Raw genomic sequence first — 18,513 nt, 5'->3', positions numbered from 1 at the left:
GGCTAGAAGATATTTTCGAAAACCTTTCTCTGGCTGGGTGTATTCGCTGTGCGCACACTTAGTACAACCCAGTTTCTTTTCGAACTGATTTTGCTGTTGCTATTTCGGTTTCCGGTCATGCGAATGACTCAATGAGTTAGAAGTCACGCTGTATGGACAATCCCCTGTTTCGAGAATTGTTTCCGTTCTTTGTTCCAGGCTTTTCTGGAGCGTCTTCCTTCTCTTGCACTTCTTTCTCTGCTTTACCAAGTCTGAGCTTCAAGATATTTTGTAAACATGCTACTTTTGTGCGCCTTTGACTCTGAGTCTTGGACAGTCTATTTTCATCAGTGCCTGTTGGGCGATATTTTGGAATCCGTGGTTCTGCTGCATGCGGCATCCAATTGCGGAGGCATCTTCTCTCTGTTGTCTTATTGGCGCTCTTCCCTTAGATGTTTCCCACATATAGATTTATATCAGTAGCATGTCTTGCAGTTTACGCAAAGAAGAAGGGAAATGACGAAAATATTGACATGAAAGCATTAAATTATAATGAATGCGTAATTATGACATCCATCCTGACTTGACTCTTCGATAAATGCAATGCAATCATTTCTGGATACTCAAGCATGCGGTCATTAATTTCCCGTAAGGTGCGCGCCTAATTTTGGGCTCACAGATCATGCTGAGGACTGCCTGCGGTGAATGATTTCTGCGATTTGCATCGCAGTCTTGAAAATTGCGATGTAAATAGGTGGCGTTGCAGCAATTGACAGTCTCATTCGTCGCAAACCATAGATCGCAGATCGCAGCTTTGCATGGTCGCAGATCGCATATCGCAATATCGCAAGATCGCAAGGTTTTCGCTTTGTCACTTTGTGCTGCTCATGCGACATTGTGACGTGTGACGTTGCATATCGGCCGTCGGCGTTTCTTCAGGTTCTCCTCTTTTGAGCGCCTTTGATGCACGCGATGCGATGAGTTCTCGCGTCGCTCTTCCTTGGTGTGTTTGTGTGCTTTGGGAAAGCGCTCCTTTTTCCTTTGCGACGCGATATAGCTCTTAGGTAGTTGATACAAAAGATTTTTTTCAAACAAAAATATTTTTTGGATTTTTTGGTTAAGGGTCCCCCTTTGCTTGATGTTATTACTAATATCAAACAAAGAGGGGGGGTGTTGGTGACCACAACAATGGCGATTCACTGTGAAGAACCAGTTATCTCTGCATTTCTATTGACCGTTCACTTCCGAAACAGCAAAATTCTTTTTATATGTCTAAATTTTGTTATGGACAGATAGAGTAGATTGCCCCTCACCTTGTCGATGATATTTTGTTTCAACCTGATTTATATCTCAATTTCTTGCTTCCTCAGGTTTCTTCTTGCACTTGCATCAGACATTACTTGGTCTTGATAAAAGATAAAATAAGGTCTTCTCTGCGTACTGGCTTAAAAGTATGCTCATTTGTCGTAGGTAGAGCCTCTGCTGCCCGCAAGCGTCCATAGCCTCGACAGGGTTACCATATTATCCAACAATGATCATTTTTCCTGCTTTGAGGTTACTCGCAACATTCCAGAGAAAAATCCTTTTTAACACACTTTTCCTTTTTTAATTCTCTAAAGAACAATGTCTTGGTTTGGTGGCCAAATTATGACACAGTCATTCACCTGATTTACACTTGTGCTGAACAAGCCGGCTCGTGATGAGACCTCTTGTCTTTGGATTGCAACAATCTTAAGTCGTTGCCCTGTTTTGATAGACAGTATTGGCAAAGTCAGCAAGTTATAATATCTATGATCATGATAAGCCGGCTCGTGATGAGACCTCTTATTCTTTGAGATATAGTGTTTTGCTTGGATTGTTTCTCTGGATGCTGTAGTTTCCTTTTTGCAGGGAGGAAGTCATTGTTTTTCCTTAAGAAAGCTCTGGACGACAATAATAGAATTTTTGAAAACAACAGCTTTGCAGAGAATGCTTATTTTATTATTGATGATACCCTTCATGGTGCTGATACAAAACAAGTCTTTTACCAGAGGTTTCTTTTGTCAAAGTTTTTTTAGAGGTTGAAACGAGTATCGTAATCAAAGTGAAGTTAACTCTATTTGTCAATAATAAAATTCAGATTTTTCAAAAAAATTTGCTATTTGTACAAGCGAAATCAAAATCTGATAGAGAATTGGCGTGCTCTTTCATGAATCCTTTTTAAATGATCATCTACAACGGGTTTTATTGAAAAGAGAAAAGCAAAACAAAATAAAAACTAAAAACTAAATCTATCCTACAAAAATTAGAAGATTTCTCTTCTATGGAAAATATAATTTAAGAATCAGTCCATTGACAGGTAAAGAATCTCTCCTTCCTGCCAGATCCTGCAATACGAATGTAGATGGGCCTACGACTTCCACAATCTGAAAAGGGCCAAGCCACAGCTTCTGAAATTTTGTATTTTTGCCCTTTTCTTCATGAGCCTTATCCCATTTCAAAACTAAATCACCCATCTAAAAGTTTTTTCTGGTTATGATGCTTGAGTCAAAAGAAGATTTTATTAGCGCTTGGTGATGAGCATGGGTTTTCCTAGCTTGTTCTCTTTGTTCTTCTAGTTTGATTATTTCCATTTGTCTTAATTGTAATGAGGAAGTAGGTACTTCATCGATGTATTGCACTAAAGACAAAGAGGGAATGACTAAGTGAGTCGGAAGAACCACTTCCCTCCCATAAACTAAATTAAAGGGAGAAGTGCCGATTGAAGCTTTCTTTGTGATTCTATCAGCCCATAAAGCATTTACCAGCGCTTTGTGCCAATTCCTTTGGTTTTGGTCGACTGTTCTTTTGATAATTCTGATTAGGTTCTTGTTTGTTGATTCAGCCAATCCATTACCTTGCGGATAGTAGTTGGCAAAATATTTCAGTTTGAACCCTCTTTTAAGCGCAAACTCAGTCATAGCATTTCCAGAAAAATATGAAGCGTTATCAAACATTAAGGCCGTTGGCAATCCAAACCTAGTTATGATAAATTGGTCTATGAATTCAATAATGTTTTCAGAATGAACTGTCTTGAGAGGAACTGCTTCTACCCATTTGGTAAAATAATCAGTTGCCGTAAGGATATACTTATGCTTCTTAGAAGAGTGAGGAACGATCTCACCTATTATGTCCAAGCCCCATTGACTGAATGGTTGGTCGATGTTGACCGGTTGTAGCGGCATGGATGGTTTCCTTTGTTTTCCTGCAGCAGTCTGGCAGACTTGGCATTTCCTTACGTGATTGTATGAGTGTTTGAACAGCGTTGGCCAATAATATCCTGCACGCAAGATTTTGTGTGCAGTCGCATCTCCGGCATAGTGTCCACCTGCTGGTCCATCGTGAAGTTCCTGCAAAACCTTTTCGGCTTCAATTTTCTCAAGACACCTAAGGAGTACAGAATCGTAATTCCTTTTAAACAGGACATCATTTATGAGCTGGTATTGTTTAGCTTTTAATCTCAGAGCTCTTTTCTTGGTATGATCCAGATGTAATGGAGCATACCTGTTCTTAAGAAAATAAATGGTGTCAGCATATAATGATTCTGCATCGTTTAGGCTTACCTCATATGCTTGTACCTCTTCAGATGAGTTCTCCGGGATTTGCGATGCTCCGGCTAACATCTTGCAGAAGCCTTGACCTCTTACGATGTTTGATGGTTTGATCTCAAGATCATATTCTTGTAAAGCGGTAATCCAATTAGCTCTCTTCTCGCCCACGTCTTTCTGCACCAAAAGGTTTCTTACCACTGGAAACGGTACTACGACTTTGGTGTGGGCTTTAAGCAAGAAAGGTCTGAAATATTTGATTGCTTTGAAAATAGCATATGCTTGTTTCTCTACGTTTGAGTAATTAATTTCAGCACCTTGTAAGTTCGAGCTAAAGAATGCAATTGGAGCTTCCGCTTTCTCTTGATTTACTTGGGTCAAAATCGCGGCATAGTATTTCTCTGAGGAAAAAGTGTATAAGATGAAAGATTCTGAAAAATTTGGGGTGGCCAAAGATGGAGCATTGATGATAGCTTGTTTGATTAAGTTAAATGCTTCGTGCTCATCTAGACCCCATTTGAAAGTTGAATTCTTTTTTATCATATTTTGTAAGGGAGAAATAATACGTGAAAAATCCGGGACAAATCTTTTGACAAAATTGATCTGTCCAAGGAAGGATTGCATGGCTTTCTTGTTATGAGGTATGGATATTTTGGAAATTTCCTTGATTCTGTCGGGTTCTATGTGAATACCGGATTTCAACACTATGACTCCGAGCAATTTCCCTTCGCTTAACGCAAAGAAAGATTTCTTTGGGTTGAGCGAAATACCATACCTCAAGCATCTTTGAAAGATTTGCTTCAAATCTTTGAGGTGGTTGTTTTGATTTTTGGAGTACACTGTTATATCATCCAGGTAAATCACTACTGATTTATTGACTAACCCTTTAAACGCGATGTCCATGGCTCTCTGGAAGGTAGCTCCGGAATTGATCAGACCAAATGGCATCTTCCGATATGCATAAGTGCCCCATTTGGTTCGGAACGTAGTCTTTAACTGATCATCGGGATGCACCAGTACTTGATTGTATCCTGAGAATCCATCCAGGAATGACATTAATTATGAGCCTGCTACTTCCTGTAGAATTTGCTCCATAGGTGGGAGGGGAAAGTTATCTTTCTGACAGGCTTTGTTGAGATTTTGGAAATCAATACAGATTCTAATGTCTCCGTTTTTCTTCCTAACGGGCACCATATTGGATACCCATTTAGAATGCCTGACGGGGAAGATTATTCTGGCTCTCAACAACTTATTAAGCTCAGTTTTTATCTGATTTTCTAGGTTAGGGTGTATTTTTCTGAGCTTCTGCTGGACAGGTTTTTCATTGTCAATCATAGGGATAACATGTTGAATGATAGAAGTGTTGTAAGTCTTCAGCTCATCGTAATTCCAGGCAAAAACATTTTTGTATTGTCTCAGAAGACGGATATATGCTGATTTTTCTTCAGGGGCTAGGCCCTGGCCTAGGTTAACGTTCTGTGGCTTCTGATCGGTCCCTAGGTTTACTAATTCATAGTTCAGGGTAGAACTGCAAAGTTTAGCATTGGCGGACCTTTTAAACCGACTTTTCAAATCATATAGATCTTCTAGCTTGACCACCGATTTCGGTATAGCATTGTCAGAGCTATTTTGTTGTATTTGATGATCATGATGGTCTTTGTCGATTATCTGATTTGAGTAGGATCCTTCAGAAGTGAGGAAATTTACGATGTCAGGATCGTCGTTGAACACTCTCCAATTGGTGATATTGTCAGGGATGGATGGTTTAAAGATCAATTCTATTGAAAACCTATCAGGACTAAAATCTTCAGAAGGGATAAGTCTAGAGGCTACGTTAGCTAACAGGTCTGCGCTCGCGTTTTGAATTCTTGGAATTGACGAGATGTTGAATGCTACGAAATGTGCAGTGAGATCTTGAACTAATGATTGATAATGCTTTAAATGACTTGACAGGAAATGTATGGTGTTACGTACCTATTTTACAACGATCTCCGAATCTCCAAAGACTTGAAGATACTTAACGTTCAATCCGATTGCTTTGTATAGGCCTTGAACCAAGGCTTCGTACTCCGCTGTGTTGTTCGTGCAATCGAACTCAAGTCTGCATGTGAGCATAATCTTGTTCCCGTCTGGGTTAAACAGAACGCATCCTGCTCCTGCTCCCTCATTTGATTTAGATCCGTCAAAATATAATTTCCAAAATAAAGATGTATTTACAGAATTATCTAAAAAACTAAAACATTTTGAGTCATCAGTTTGTGAGAAATTTTCAACTTGGGATAAAACTGAATTCTCTAAGTATGGTGAAATATGAGCATTGAAATTACCTAGGAAGGAATCTATTGCGTAATTGCCTACAATGTTGCTATTGTACGTTATGGCCTCATTTTCTCCTTCGAGTTCTGTCACTATGTATTTTTGGTGCAACTCTCGTTCAACCTTTATCTGATTTGGTTTACCATTTTATGGTAACCACATGTGTGACCAATCGGTTGAAAAATATCTGTGGAGTTTTTCCGACCAATCCCTGCTAAGAATCAAACCATAGAACTCAGGGATATCAGTTACTAGAATGTCGATAACCTGACACACTTTCGGGTTAGACGACAATCTTATGGTCACCTGATTGAGTTCACCAATCACTTCGACTTGGGATCGATCAAGTTGAACTATGCGTACTGCGGATCTTTGAGGTTGCACATTCGATTTAGCACATATTGACCTGGGTAAAATATTCGTTGAAGCACCAGAATCGACCAAGCAATTGTGCACATTTTTGTTGAAGATTTCATATGTGAGCAGAAAAGGAGGAGTATGAGATCTTGATCTTCCTCCAATCAAGGCGATGTCATTTGGATCAATTTTATCGATCATGTTGGTTGGAGGTCTTCCCAGATTTTGGGAAGCTACTGCTGTAGGTAAAGATGTAGTAGGCACAACATGTAATTCTTTCATCATTATTTTCTGTCGGTGTTTCAATTTACTCAATTCATACAGAGTGATATTAGCCCTAGTCTTCTTCATGTCATCAATGATGTTATACTCCATTTCATCCGACACTATTAGTGTTCTTGATGGAGGTGTTTGATCAGATTGGACTGGGCTAATCTGGGTCGCTTTAGCAGTTGTCTTTTTTGTTGCGACCTTTTCTTTTGTTGCAGGGCTTGCGCCCTTTTGTTTTGGGGTAGTTATGGGAGGATCAAGTTGATTTTTGCTTCTCGTGCTAACAGGAAATGCTTCTTGATCCTCTTCTTGTGGGAGGATGAAATCCCACATTCCTTGTAGTTCTACGAACTCTTCCTCGTCGGTCTGCCCTTCAGTGGTATTCTCTTCTTCTTCGTCTTCTTCAGATTCAACGTTTGAGACAACACTAGGTGGTCTTACCTCCATAGGAGGATTTCTTTTAAAAGTCCTAAAGGGATTTTTCGAAGAAGTCTCTGCTACTTGTTTCTTAATATCAATCATCTCATTTGACATGGCTTTCAACACTTTTTGTAATCCTTCCAAATCGAAAGGATCTTTCGTTTGCTTCTTCTTGGTGTCTTCTTTGAAAGAGATCTTCTTAGATTTGCGTTCTTCTATAGCAGATCTCTTTTCTAGGGCTACCACGCGTTTTTCCACTGCTAACGCTTCTATCAAGTTGTCGACTAAGGTGGTCTTGGATTTCAGAGATCTGTGGGTTGAATCTTTTGATACAAAAATCTTAAAACTGTGGATTCTAAGGTGGTCTTGTTTGCCCTATCTACGAAGATAGCCAAGTTTGGGGGTAAAGCCGTGATGTACCATTCACATCTTACTTCCTCGCTGGGTTGTGAGGTAGCGGGGACTTTGTTGAGGATCTTATTGAGCCGTAAGTTAAAATCTTTTATGGGTTCTCTAGCCTCAGCCTTAAGATTAGATAGGTCACTGATCAATGTCGCCGTGGATCTGTCATCACCAAACTTGGTGAGGAACTGACTTTGAAAAATGTCCCAGCTAGTGATGGATCCGGAAGGTAACGAAAAGTACCATGACCCGGCTGTTCCTTGCATTGTATAAGGGAACAGCCGGACAACAGCGTCTTCGTTAGTGACTCCGTTGAGATTAACAGAAAGCATGAAATTATTGATATGTTCCTCAGCTAGCATGCCTGCTTCCGGATTGAATTTAGGCAGCCATTTCTCAGGATGGGCCGGTATAGGGCTCAGGGGTGGAGGCATTAAAACCGCCCCAAGATTGTTCCATGGAGACTGGGCCATCGTTGAGCTACTAGTTAATGGAAGTGTAGAAGATGAATTCTGATGTTGAGAAGATGAAGATATTAAGATCCTTGATGTTTAAAGAGGAAGGTTTGTAGAAGATGGGTGAGTGAGTTGGAATGAAAGAGTGGGTGGTTGACTTCGCGGTGAGGGAGTTGATATGGACGAAGTGGATGAAGGAGTCTGACTGTCAGACTCTGGTGGTGTTTTCCTTGCTCTTTTCCTGGTAGGGAGAGGGAGTTCACTTGGTTGTATGCCAAATTTTTCACTCTTTGATCTGGTAAGGGGATGAGCAGGGTTATACTACGAAGTCACGCTGCTTTTAGATTTATCAGACTTCTAGTTAAAAATAGAAAATCCCTGGAGTTTACGGATCAAAGTCCGAATTTCAGGGGATTTCAATGATAGATTGGTCTGATATATTCGAATATGTAGCAGTGGTAGATACTCGAGCGACTTCAAATTCCAGGTTTAACCGTGCTGGAGAAGTCGAGGGAGTTGATGAGGGTGTATTACTCTCAGAATGGTGTTTAGATATTTCTTTAGGTGCCATTCATAGTTCGTGCCCTCCTTCTAGCGCCAAATATGTTGAGGGCCCTGAAATTGGGTCAACAATAAGGGGGATACCCACCCGGTCGGGAACCTGGTTGGCGGCTCCGTGCCCGTTTGGTGTAGCGGGTCCGACTAGGGATAACTGGACCAGCTTCCCATTCTAAGGGGGTGTGTGTGTGTAGAATATGATAATGAAAATATAGAATTATTTCTAAGCTAATCTAGTTCTGAACTCTGAGAGTGAATTTTATACTACTTTAATCTACAAAGAATAACACATCTAATCTACGCTAACCCGGGATAGAACTTTTTCCATTATGCGATCTAGAAAGGTTTCACACAATAAATGGTAATGAAGATTATTCATCTATATAAATCAATTAAGATGAACCATCGTGCATAAAAAGTTAAGCAGAACGATTGTGAACAGCATATCGCATAATCAGTTATTCATGTATTAAGCACAAATCAATGACTCCACCGTACAAAAGTGCCAAATGGTAGTCCACTCATTCATACGTTAACATATAAACAACATCAGCTGTATATTACTCTAAGAATGCAAGCAGAAACTCGTCAAGAGATAAAAGTACCATTTATGACTGACTTTATACTCACAGACCTGAAGCAATAATGATCTATTTCTACTTACTTCTAATGCCTACTAAGAGTATAGAAGTGCAACATCAGTAGCACGTATTAAAATGCAAACATAAATAAATCTTGATCCGTCCATTCATCAAAAACCCCCTCCGAGGGTGCAAAAGTGCATGTTCTGAGGACAAGTTTTTTGACAAATTTCCGGACCCTTCTCCAATGCAACGAGAAGGGTTAAATACTACTAACCAGCTAATTTTAATTACACAAATTGAGGGAACGGCTTCAAATGACCGCCCTTTTACTAAAAGAAAATTTATTTCTAAAAATCAAATCTAATTTCTAACCGTTTCTGTATATGTTCTTTAGTGTTGTAAGCAATGCGCTGTTTGCCCTGAAAGAGTCGGCTGGTTGTCCTTTCCTTTTGTTCGAGCTTGAAAATTAGAAATAACAAGAGCTGGCACCTCTTTCTGACAGGCTAGAAGATATTTTCGAAAACCTTTCTCTAGCTGGGTGTATTCGCTGTGCGCACACTTAGTACAACCCAGTTTCTTTTCGAACTGATTTTGCTGTTGCTATTTCGGTTTCCGGTCGTGCGAATGACTCAATGAGTTAGAAGTCGCGCTGTATGGACAATCCCCTATTTCGAGAATTGTTTCCGTTCTTTGTTCCAGGCTTTTCTGGAGCGTCTTCCTTCTCTTGCGCTTCTTTCTCTGCTTTACCAAGTCTGAGCTTCAGGATCTTTTGTAAACATGCTGCTTTTGTGTGCCTTTGACTCTGAGTCTTGGACAGTCTATTTTCATCAGTGCCTGTTGGGCGATATTCTGGAATCCGTGGTTCTGCTGCATGCGGCATCCAATTGCGGAGGCATCTTCTCTCTGTTGTCTTATTGGCGCTCTTCCCTTAGATGTTTCCTGCATATAGATTTATATCAGTAGCATGTCTTGCAGTTTACGCAAAGAAGAAGGGAAATGATGAAAAGATTGACATGAAAGCATTAAATTCTAATGAATGCGTAATTCTGACATTCATCATGACTTGACTCTTCGATAAATGCGATGCAATCATTTCTGGATACTCAAGCATGCGGTCATTAATTTCCCGTAAGGTGCGCACCTAATTTTGGGCTCACAGATCATGCTGAGGATTGCCTGCGGTGAATGATTTCTGTGATTTGCATCGCAGTCTTGAAAATTGCGATGTAAATATGTGGCGTCGCAGCAATTGATAGTCTCATTCGTCGCAAACCATAGATCGCAGATCGCAGCTTTGCATGGTCGCAGATCGCATATCGCAATATCGCAAGATCGCAAGGTTTTCGCTTTGTCACTTTGTGCTGCTCATGCGACATTGCGACGTGTGACGTCGCATATCGGCCGTCGGCGTTTCTTCAGGTTCTCCTCTTTTGAGTGCCTTTGATGCACGCGATGCGATGAGTTCTCACGTCGCTCTTCCTTGGTGTGTTTGTGTGCTTTGGGAAAGCGCTCCTTTTTCCTTTGTGACGCGATATAGCTCTTAGGGAGTTGATACAAAAGATTTTTTTTCAAACAAAAATATTTTTTGGATTTTTTGGTTAAGGGTCCCCCTTTTCTTGATGTTATTACTAATATCAAACAAAGAGGGGGGGTGTTGGTGACCACAACAGGTGCGTGTCACGACGTGTCGACTGATCCTCCCATCGAATAAAGCCCGCATATGCCATAAAAAGTAGCTGAACCATCCTCGAAAGCATACCCTGAAGCCAGCCCCCTTCGGATAATGATGTCCATCGACCCACTAAACCAGTAGCTACAGTTTCGAGTGTTCCCCTTCGCCTTCTTCTCATGCTCCGGATGATACAGATTTGTATTATTCACAGCAGGTGTAACATCTATCGCCGGGTCGTCGAAGGTCTTGAAGCCCCGAGGTGGAAGGTGCGTGGAATGCGTGTGAGCGGAGATTGTTACCGCTGTGTGGCTGGCTGTCTGAGCTGCTGTGTGTAACATGTAGTGACCATATCTCTAGGCTTTCACGGGGCTAGCCTTAGGGTGACTCAGACTGAAGCTAAGGCAATGATATGCGAGTCCAAGTTAAACGTATAAATGCGATATTGTATATAAATGACGAAGCAGGACGGAGTTGCCGGTCCTTATCAGTCGAGCCTGCTTACGCATCCTTTCAGACGAGATTCCACTCTCGATGCATGCCTCTGGAAAACTACCGCAACATAGGCTGGCTAAAGAGAGATAGATCGAGTAAGTGAATCGGTCTACATTGAATTATATATGTCATTACGATCTGAATCTCTATTTTATGAAGCCGCAACTACCATATGCTCATATATAACTACCACCATTTCACCATCAATTAGGCGGTTTATAGGATTCGCTCGAATCATCAATCATAATATCGTATACAAAGAGATATCTCATTCATGCATAATGACCAGCAGTCACTTACTCATTGTCTTGGTCGGCATTCATTATATACGTAATTACGTCATTCGAGATATGTCATTATGTATTCATTCATTATATATGTCATTACGCTTCAAAACCTCCGCCTCCTCGTGGAGCAAAATGAGTAGGGAAAGATGTGAAAACCTCCGCCAAAGGACAAGTAGTTGAAGGGTACTCAAGTTGTATGGGCAAAGATTAAGCGATGGCGGCCTTTTAGTCGAGCGTTCGTTTAGAAGAGGATGTTAAGAGCGAAGGCCTCAAAAGGAGCCTAGTGCTGGAATAGAATCTGGGTGGGCGTGGAGCGAAAGAGAACAAGATTCGTGCTCCGGACCTTCTCTTTTTCTGAATGAATGGATAAGCTCCTCTATAAAGAGGAATACCCTGAATCCTACTATGTGGATTGTTGATTTGTAAAGCATGTCCAAAGGGGAAGGGGGAAGTGGCCTTTTCGATCATGCAAGCCTGGCCTTAAATAATAAGAATAGGGGGCGAACACCCCTTAAATCAAAATAGTAGGCAGCTTCATATTCCTATCCTGTTCGCTGCATTCCATTCCAACCCGGCCAGGGTTGATTCAATTTCCGGTGGATCAGTAATACCAGGGGTAGGTCTTTTCGATATGATGCAAGCAATAGTACCAGATGTACATACAATATGCATGGGGGTAGCTGCTTCAATGGGATCTTTCATCCTAATCGGGGGAGAAATGCCTAAACGTATAGCATTACCTCACGCTAGGGTTATGATCCACCAACCTACTAGTTCCTATTATGACGGATTGGCTGCAGATTTTCATAACGAATCAAAACACGTAACGATGCTTCGCGATTACATAACCAGATGTTATATAGAAAGAACGGACCAACCCGGAGAGGTAATTCAACGGGACCTACGAAGAAGAAAAATCCTAGAACGAAATGGGAGGTGGATAACTAGAGATTGGTTCATTCTTTATATATGTCATTATACATTCATTCGTTGCTCAATATTCCAAAACCTCCGCCAAGCTAAAATGGCCAAATTAGTAGGGATGTAGTCGCTTGTCCGCATTGGGCAAGGGAGAATGTCCAAAACCTCCGCCAAGGGAGCTGATCAGCTTGGAACAATTTTCTTAAATAGAAATGCTTTTTTAGGGGGGAGGAATGGAAAATCTTTGCTTACTACTGTCTTTCGTTGCACTGGAATATAGATTCGGTAAGCCTTGGAGGTATCACTATAACCAATAAATATACCTTTGTGCGTCGAGGGCTAAAATTTAGGTTGCGATGCTCGATCTCTAACTGGCTTAGAAATTATAATTGGCTTAGAAAAAGATTTTATGGCTCCGCTGTTGGGATGGATACTAGCGCGGGTACTGGCTTTCGAACGGACTCTGCTACTAGGACTAGGAATTAGCTATGAAAGCACTATTATTGAACTTAATAAATGATCAGAGTTGCATAGGTCGTTTTGGGGGTTATATTTTGGGAAATGAAAGTCACTAGCTACATGGGACCCTACCACTGTTATCTTCCCACCACCTGCTTTCACGAGCATATACAAACCTACTTGCTATAAGTTCCCACCACTCGCTTTGTTAAGCCCTGGTTGCAGAAGACACACCATTAATCCCTATCTTCCATATTTCCTTGGTTACATATCTTACTTCTGGCAATCCATATCTGCCTTCTGGACACACTTGAAATCCATAGCTTCATGGCAATCCATAGTTTATTATCTGCAGTGTGTTCTGCCTTCTGGTAGTATGTTGCAGTGGTAGGATGATATTATTACCCACATTCTCCTCGCATACTCGCATTCCTGCATACTCGCCTTGAGTCACAGAAACGAATTGACTTATACAGCCCCTTATGGCTCCAGCTGGAATGGTACTAGATCACTAGGAATGGGAACAGCGGAAAGGGAAGAGTGCGATCAATTCCCTCTCCCAATCAATGGGTCTAGCCTTAAATAAGAGATTCGCGTAGATGAAAAGAAATAGTATCTGGTTTCACCTTTCCCGCCTATAAAGAAAGGGGTTGAAAGCTTAGTTGTTCCCGAATCAACCAATGGAGGAACGAATGTCATTCTATTGACCATTTTCAGAGAGCGCGTAAATGACCTTCGGACCTATCAATAGGTCGAGTCCTATATAATTAGAATAGGTCGAGGCCCTCACAGCAGCAGCACAAAACGACAAAACGAGGAACGCAGGTACTATGGAGACCAGTGAACTTAGAAAACAGGTAAGTAATAATTTGATGGAGTATCTAACCACAGATAGATCTATAGAGTGTGGAATATATCTAAAAAAGATAGAGTCTATCTAAAATACCTCTATATTCTATCCATATAGTATAGATTCAGTATCTATCCCGTTGGGATAGATATTTAAATTCCATCCCAGATATTGGTTGACATTGATACATGGATCATATTATACTGTAAAATAACAAGCCTTATGCTTGGGAGCCTCTGATGATTTTATAAACGAAGTTCTGACCATGACCGCAATTATAGAAAGACGCGAAAGTGCAAATTTATGGAGTCGCTTCTGCGACTGGATCACTAGCACTGAAAACCGTCTTTACATTGGATGGTTCGGCGTCTTGATGATCCCTACCCTATTGACCACAACCTCTGTATTCATTATTGCTTTCATCGCAGCTCCTCCAGTAGATATTGATGGTATTCGTGAACCTATTTTTGGTTCTCTTCGTGTCAAGTAGCCGTAAAACACACGCAAATGGCCTTTCAGTATAGAACCTATTCCAGTTGCTTACTCACCGCCATTTCCCAGGGATCCCCCGACCTACTCGGCCGCTTCGATCCTGATTGATTGGATGAATCACCAGTCTTGTCTTATGTTACGAGCACCTGCTTTACTTTCTTTTCGATTTCAGCGATGGAACAAGCGGTCATACATACCTATTAAAGAGAAGAGGTCGAACTCTTTGGGCTTCCCTACCCGCCTATTGAATGAATAATAGGGGCCCGGTCTACCTAAGAGGATGGCGAACTCAAGCAAGCTGGAAATCTGCCTTCACCCTTAGAAAAGATAAGCAAGTCATCTCCAAAGCAAAGGTGGAAGATTTGCTCTTTTTGACACCGCCAATGGTATTTAAATAGCCTGTTCTGCACCATGTTTTGCATAAGTCCAGAAAAGGCCTCCATCACTAAAGAGAAGAGATATGGGGATATTGGATCCCCTTGGCGCAAACCTCTGCCCCCTGAAAAGAATCCACATAGCTCACCATTAATTTTGATTGAGAACCTAGATGTAGAAATGCATTTTTGGGAAATGAAAGTCACTAGCTACTCCAGGGAATTGAGAGGGAAGGACGCTTCCAAAGGCGAAAGGCCGTGGGGAGATACCGTCCGTGATCCATGGATCTTCGATCGGGAAACCGTATCCAAGCCCCGTGGCTAGTCCGCGCTCCTTGGACTTGAAAGACTTAGCTAACTGAAACATCTAAGTAGCTATGGGAAGGGGAATCAACCGAGACCCCGTTAGTAGCGGCAAGCGAAAGCGGATTGGGAAAATAGTAAGCAACGGAGGTTTTCATTTCGATCTTGGTCTCATTTTCCTAGCCTTGCCTTCTCATGTATTGTCGAAGAAGGAAAGACAAGTAAGTGGATCAAATTTGATTGATACTCCGGCGGGACTAAGATGCCGGGGTAGAGAGGTCTTCGAAATGAGTGGGCCTACGAACGGATGAATCCATACTCAACCAATAATGTGTGTGAGGTGCGGGGTCACCAACGAAGAGTGATTTATTCAATTTATGCCACACATAGTTGGAGCTGGGGCGGTTCAATAGACCCTCCATTCAGTCCCTCTAGATTTACGTGTCCGAACCCCTCCTATATGTACTAAATTTATCCCCAACTTCCATAGCTATGCGTAGCTAGGCTATATCATAGATCCGACACACACTAGGTGGCAGGTGCGTCGCGATGGCTAGTGCTTGGCATGGGTGCTCGAAACCGAGGGATACCAATCGGGGTAGGGGCGGCTGGTAAGATGGTTGATCCCCGGGCCCAATATGGTCCCTTGTATTTTACTTTCTGCTTCTGGTTGTCTCGCAATACCTTCTACAGCTTGGCCCGCAGCAGTGCCCTGGCCAACGCTAGGTCCAATGGAAGCAAGCCCTACAGATAATCCAGCAGCAATAACGGAAGCAGCAGAAATTAAGGGATCCATGGTAATCTCCTCTTACTAAGGTTGGGAAATAGTGGAATTTGCCGTTGAACTCCGAGTGGCTTAGCCGACTTGAACTAACCTGCTGCTATCTAACCTGCTGCTAATTCTATTTCGTTTGCCGGGTTGCCTGCCCAAGCTCTTGCCTCCCAACTATTTTCATTAGCCGGAGGAAAGGAGTTGTTTGAATTCTCCCATCCAGTGTTCAGTTCAGGTAGTTACTTCCTCCTTCCGGTTGTCGTTAATGCAACCTGCTGTTGAGCCTGCCGCCCGCCCTCGGAGTTCTCCTTGCCTCTCACCCACGGTCCAGGGAAGACCTTAAATTAGGAAGGCTCGCTGTACCTTTCTATCCTCCCACCGGGTGGGAAGGAGAAATACACTGGGAAAGAACAATCGAATTCCTATACCTTTTGGGGTGGGGGCCTTACGGCACTAGATTGGTGGGGGTGGTTATGGTCGAGCACCTAAAGGTCCTCTTGGTCGAGCACCTAAAGGTGATGGCGGCCTTAACAGTCGAGCCTGCTTACGCATCCTTTTAGTCAAGCGTTCGTTACCTCACCCTGCCGGACCTCTCCTCTCCTTATTAGTCGAGCCCCCTAAAGGGTCCTTATCAGTCGAGCCCCGTTGCCGGTCCTTATCAGTCGAGTCACTAACGTACCTGGGCATGGTGGTAGTTAGTTATATATGAGCATGTAGTAGTTGCGGCTTCATAAAATAGAGATTCAGATGCTGCCGTAATGACATATATAATTCAATGTAGACCTATTGTAAGATCAGAGCCAGTAGTCGACGATAGCCAGTCATTGCTTATCGATCATAGATAGACACCGAGCATCAGGGTCTAGCGTCACATTCTAGCCAGCCGGCAAGCAAGCCGTCAAGCTCATCGGGCTCCTTCATGGGAGATAGAGAGCGGTATGAGGGAAGAAGCGAGATGCCAAGAGTTTATCCCAGTGATTTAGAGGTTTCTTTCTCGCCTACCAAGTTTGGCGAAGGCACTAAGTTTTCTTCGAACAGATATTAGAAAACCGCCTCATTCACCTTGCCCGATGCGGACAAGCGACTACGTTGATGGCGGCCCTGCCTGTCAATAGATGAGTACGTTAATTGATTGAAAAATATTGGTTGTAACAAAACTTGGGTAAACAGATAAGGTTGGGTTTCGATCTAGCTCATCAAGGCAAGTGACTGACTCTGAACCTCGATCACGAAATGTGAATGGATTCCCACTTCCTAACCTTCATTACTGATCTTCAAGTAGTAATCGAGGCCCGGGTGCAGGTGAGTAGAGAAAATCTCTTGTTAACATATATAAGATCAATGGTATACAGCCCCCTTTCAATCTCGACCTAATAGATTGAAAGGGCTGATACACTAAGGAAGGGCGGAGGATGCCCAGACTTGTCCATCCCACTCTGATGAATGAGGGAGATGACAAGCATCTATTATATATGTAATTACGCTTTCTCGAATCCAATCACCGTACTTATCTGTTTTTTCCCCCACCTGCGGCACTTTGGTGAGGAATCGAACTCTCAACAACGGGGAGAGGAACATCTTTCCCTTCTAGTTTGACTTGTTTCCCCACCCACGACACTTAGTTCACTTTTACTTACTTTTTGATCAGCTCCCTTGGCGGAGGTTTTGGAAGGGGGATGAGTAGCAGCAGCCATAAGGTATCCATCCATAGGAGGGTATTCATCCAATAGCCGAACCGAGCATTGAAAGAAGGTCCCCAGTGGTTGGACAATTGACTACCCTTTCACAGGAATAAGAAGCAGCACCTGGCAGAGAATTTCGGTGGGGAAGTCCCTTCGAGGGCGACTCCCATACAATTCTTGCGAGAGTTGGAGAAGCGCCGGAGAGCAAAGCACCGTATCCATATCACAGCTTCCCACCTACGCTCCACGGATGCTTAACCTTGACCACCGAAGATTTAGATGCTTGACTGCTGAAAGAAGATGGAAAGTCGTATGAATGGTTCCCCTACCTCACCTGGCCGAAAACTTGGAAAAGTTAGATCATTATAGCTAGATTTCCCTCTGCTCCCATCTCTTACAACACGGAATGACAAAACATCGCTAGTAGGGTATTATATCGGAACAACTTGACTAGGAGCATCATAGGATGTTAGAAAACGCGCATATGCTGAAACATGTCTACTTAGAACAGAATGTGTTTTCGGGGGTGTGCCACAACCTTAAACTCCTGAAAAGCACTGCCATATTCTTTCTATAGCTCTAGAATTGATCCGATCCCGGGGGATTGTGGAGATTGCTACTGGAAGAAGGAATGAAACGAAGCGCGTGAGAGGAGAAAAGAAAACCCAGAAATTGACCCATCTCCCGGTGTAGTGTGTGAGAGGAGAGGGAAATTCGTTTCTTTTTTTTTTCCATTCCAGATGATGAAAAATCATCATATGTAACAGGTATAGTTGGTATCGACCCGACTTTATGCTTATAGTTAGGGATTATACGAAGGGGTAGAATAGAAGTTGTCCCCGGGAGAGATGGCCAAGTGGTTAATGGCTCCGGTCTTGAAAACCGGTATAGATAAAAAAACTATCGAGGGTTCGAATCCCTCTCTCTCCTTTTGTTTTTCAACAATTGCATTGTTCCTTGGGTTCGGGAGAAGGCAGACCGATTAGCGACCACATGGGACGGACACGGATGCTGTGATACAGGTTCAGCCGGTACTTCGAATAGAGAGCGGGAGGATTGGACATTTATCAGTTTTTGGATCAAAACCCTATAGGATTAGAACGGGAGATAGGATAGGGACCGGACTCTGCACGCTCTCCCCTCATAGATAAGGATATGTTCTACAGAATTTTTTATTTTCTTATTTGATCATATCTAGTTCTGGATAATAATATTTGGGATACTTAACTTAGTCCCAGGTCTTTTATAAGGATAAAAAGAATATGCTTGCCCTATCCACTCCCTTCCATGTCACACGCGTCA

The 18,513-nt window shown here is 42.4% G+C and overlaps 1 non-coding gene and 1 pseudogene across 1 annotated transcript; one reads left to right on the top strand and one right to left on the bottom strand.

Annotated features, from left to right (window-relative positions):
* The window catches only part of LOC149247320 (callose synthase 3-like), a 73,149-nt pseudogene extending 57,596 nt beyond the window's left edge, over nt 1-15,553 (bottom strand).
* Nucleotides 15,554-18,053: 2,500 nt separating this feature from the next.
* Nucleotides 18,054-18,141, top strand: TRNAS-UGA (transfer RNA serine (anticodon UGA)). Its single transcript has one exon. It is a non-coding gene; the product is annotated as a tRNA-Ser (tRNA).
* Nucleotides 18,142-18,513: the final 372 nt, after the last annotated feature.

The sequence above is a fragment of the Pinus tabuliformis genome, chromosome 7 (genome assembly GCF_031772625.1).
Source record: "Pinus tabuliformis cultivar Carrire ecotype Pingquan chromosome 7, CPIR1, whole genome shotgun sequence".
Taxonomy (NCBI): Eukaryota; Viridiplantae; Streptophyta; class Pinopsida; order Pinales; family Pinaceae; genus Pinus; species Pinus tabuliformis.
The sequence above is the reverse complement of the archived record's forward strand: the minus strand, read 5'-3'. Positions and strand labels throughout refer to the sequence as shown.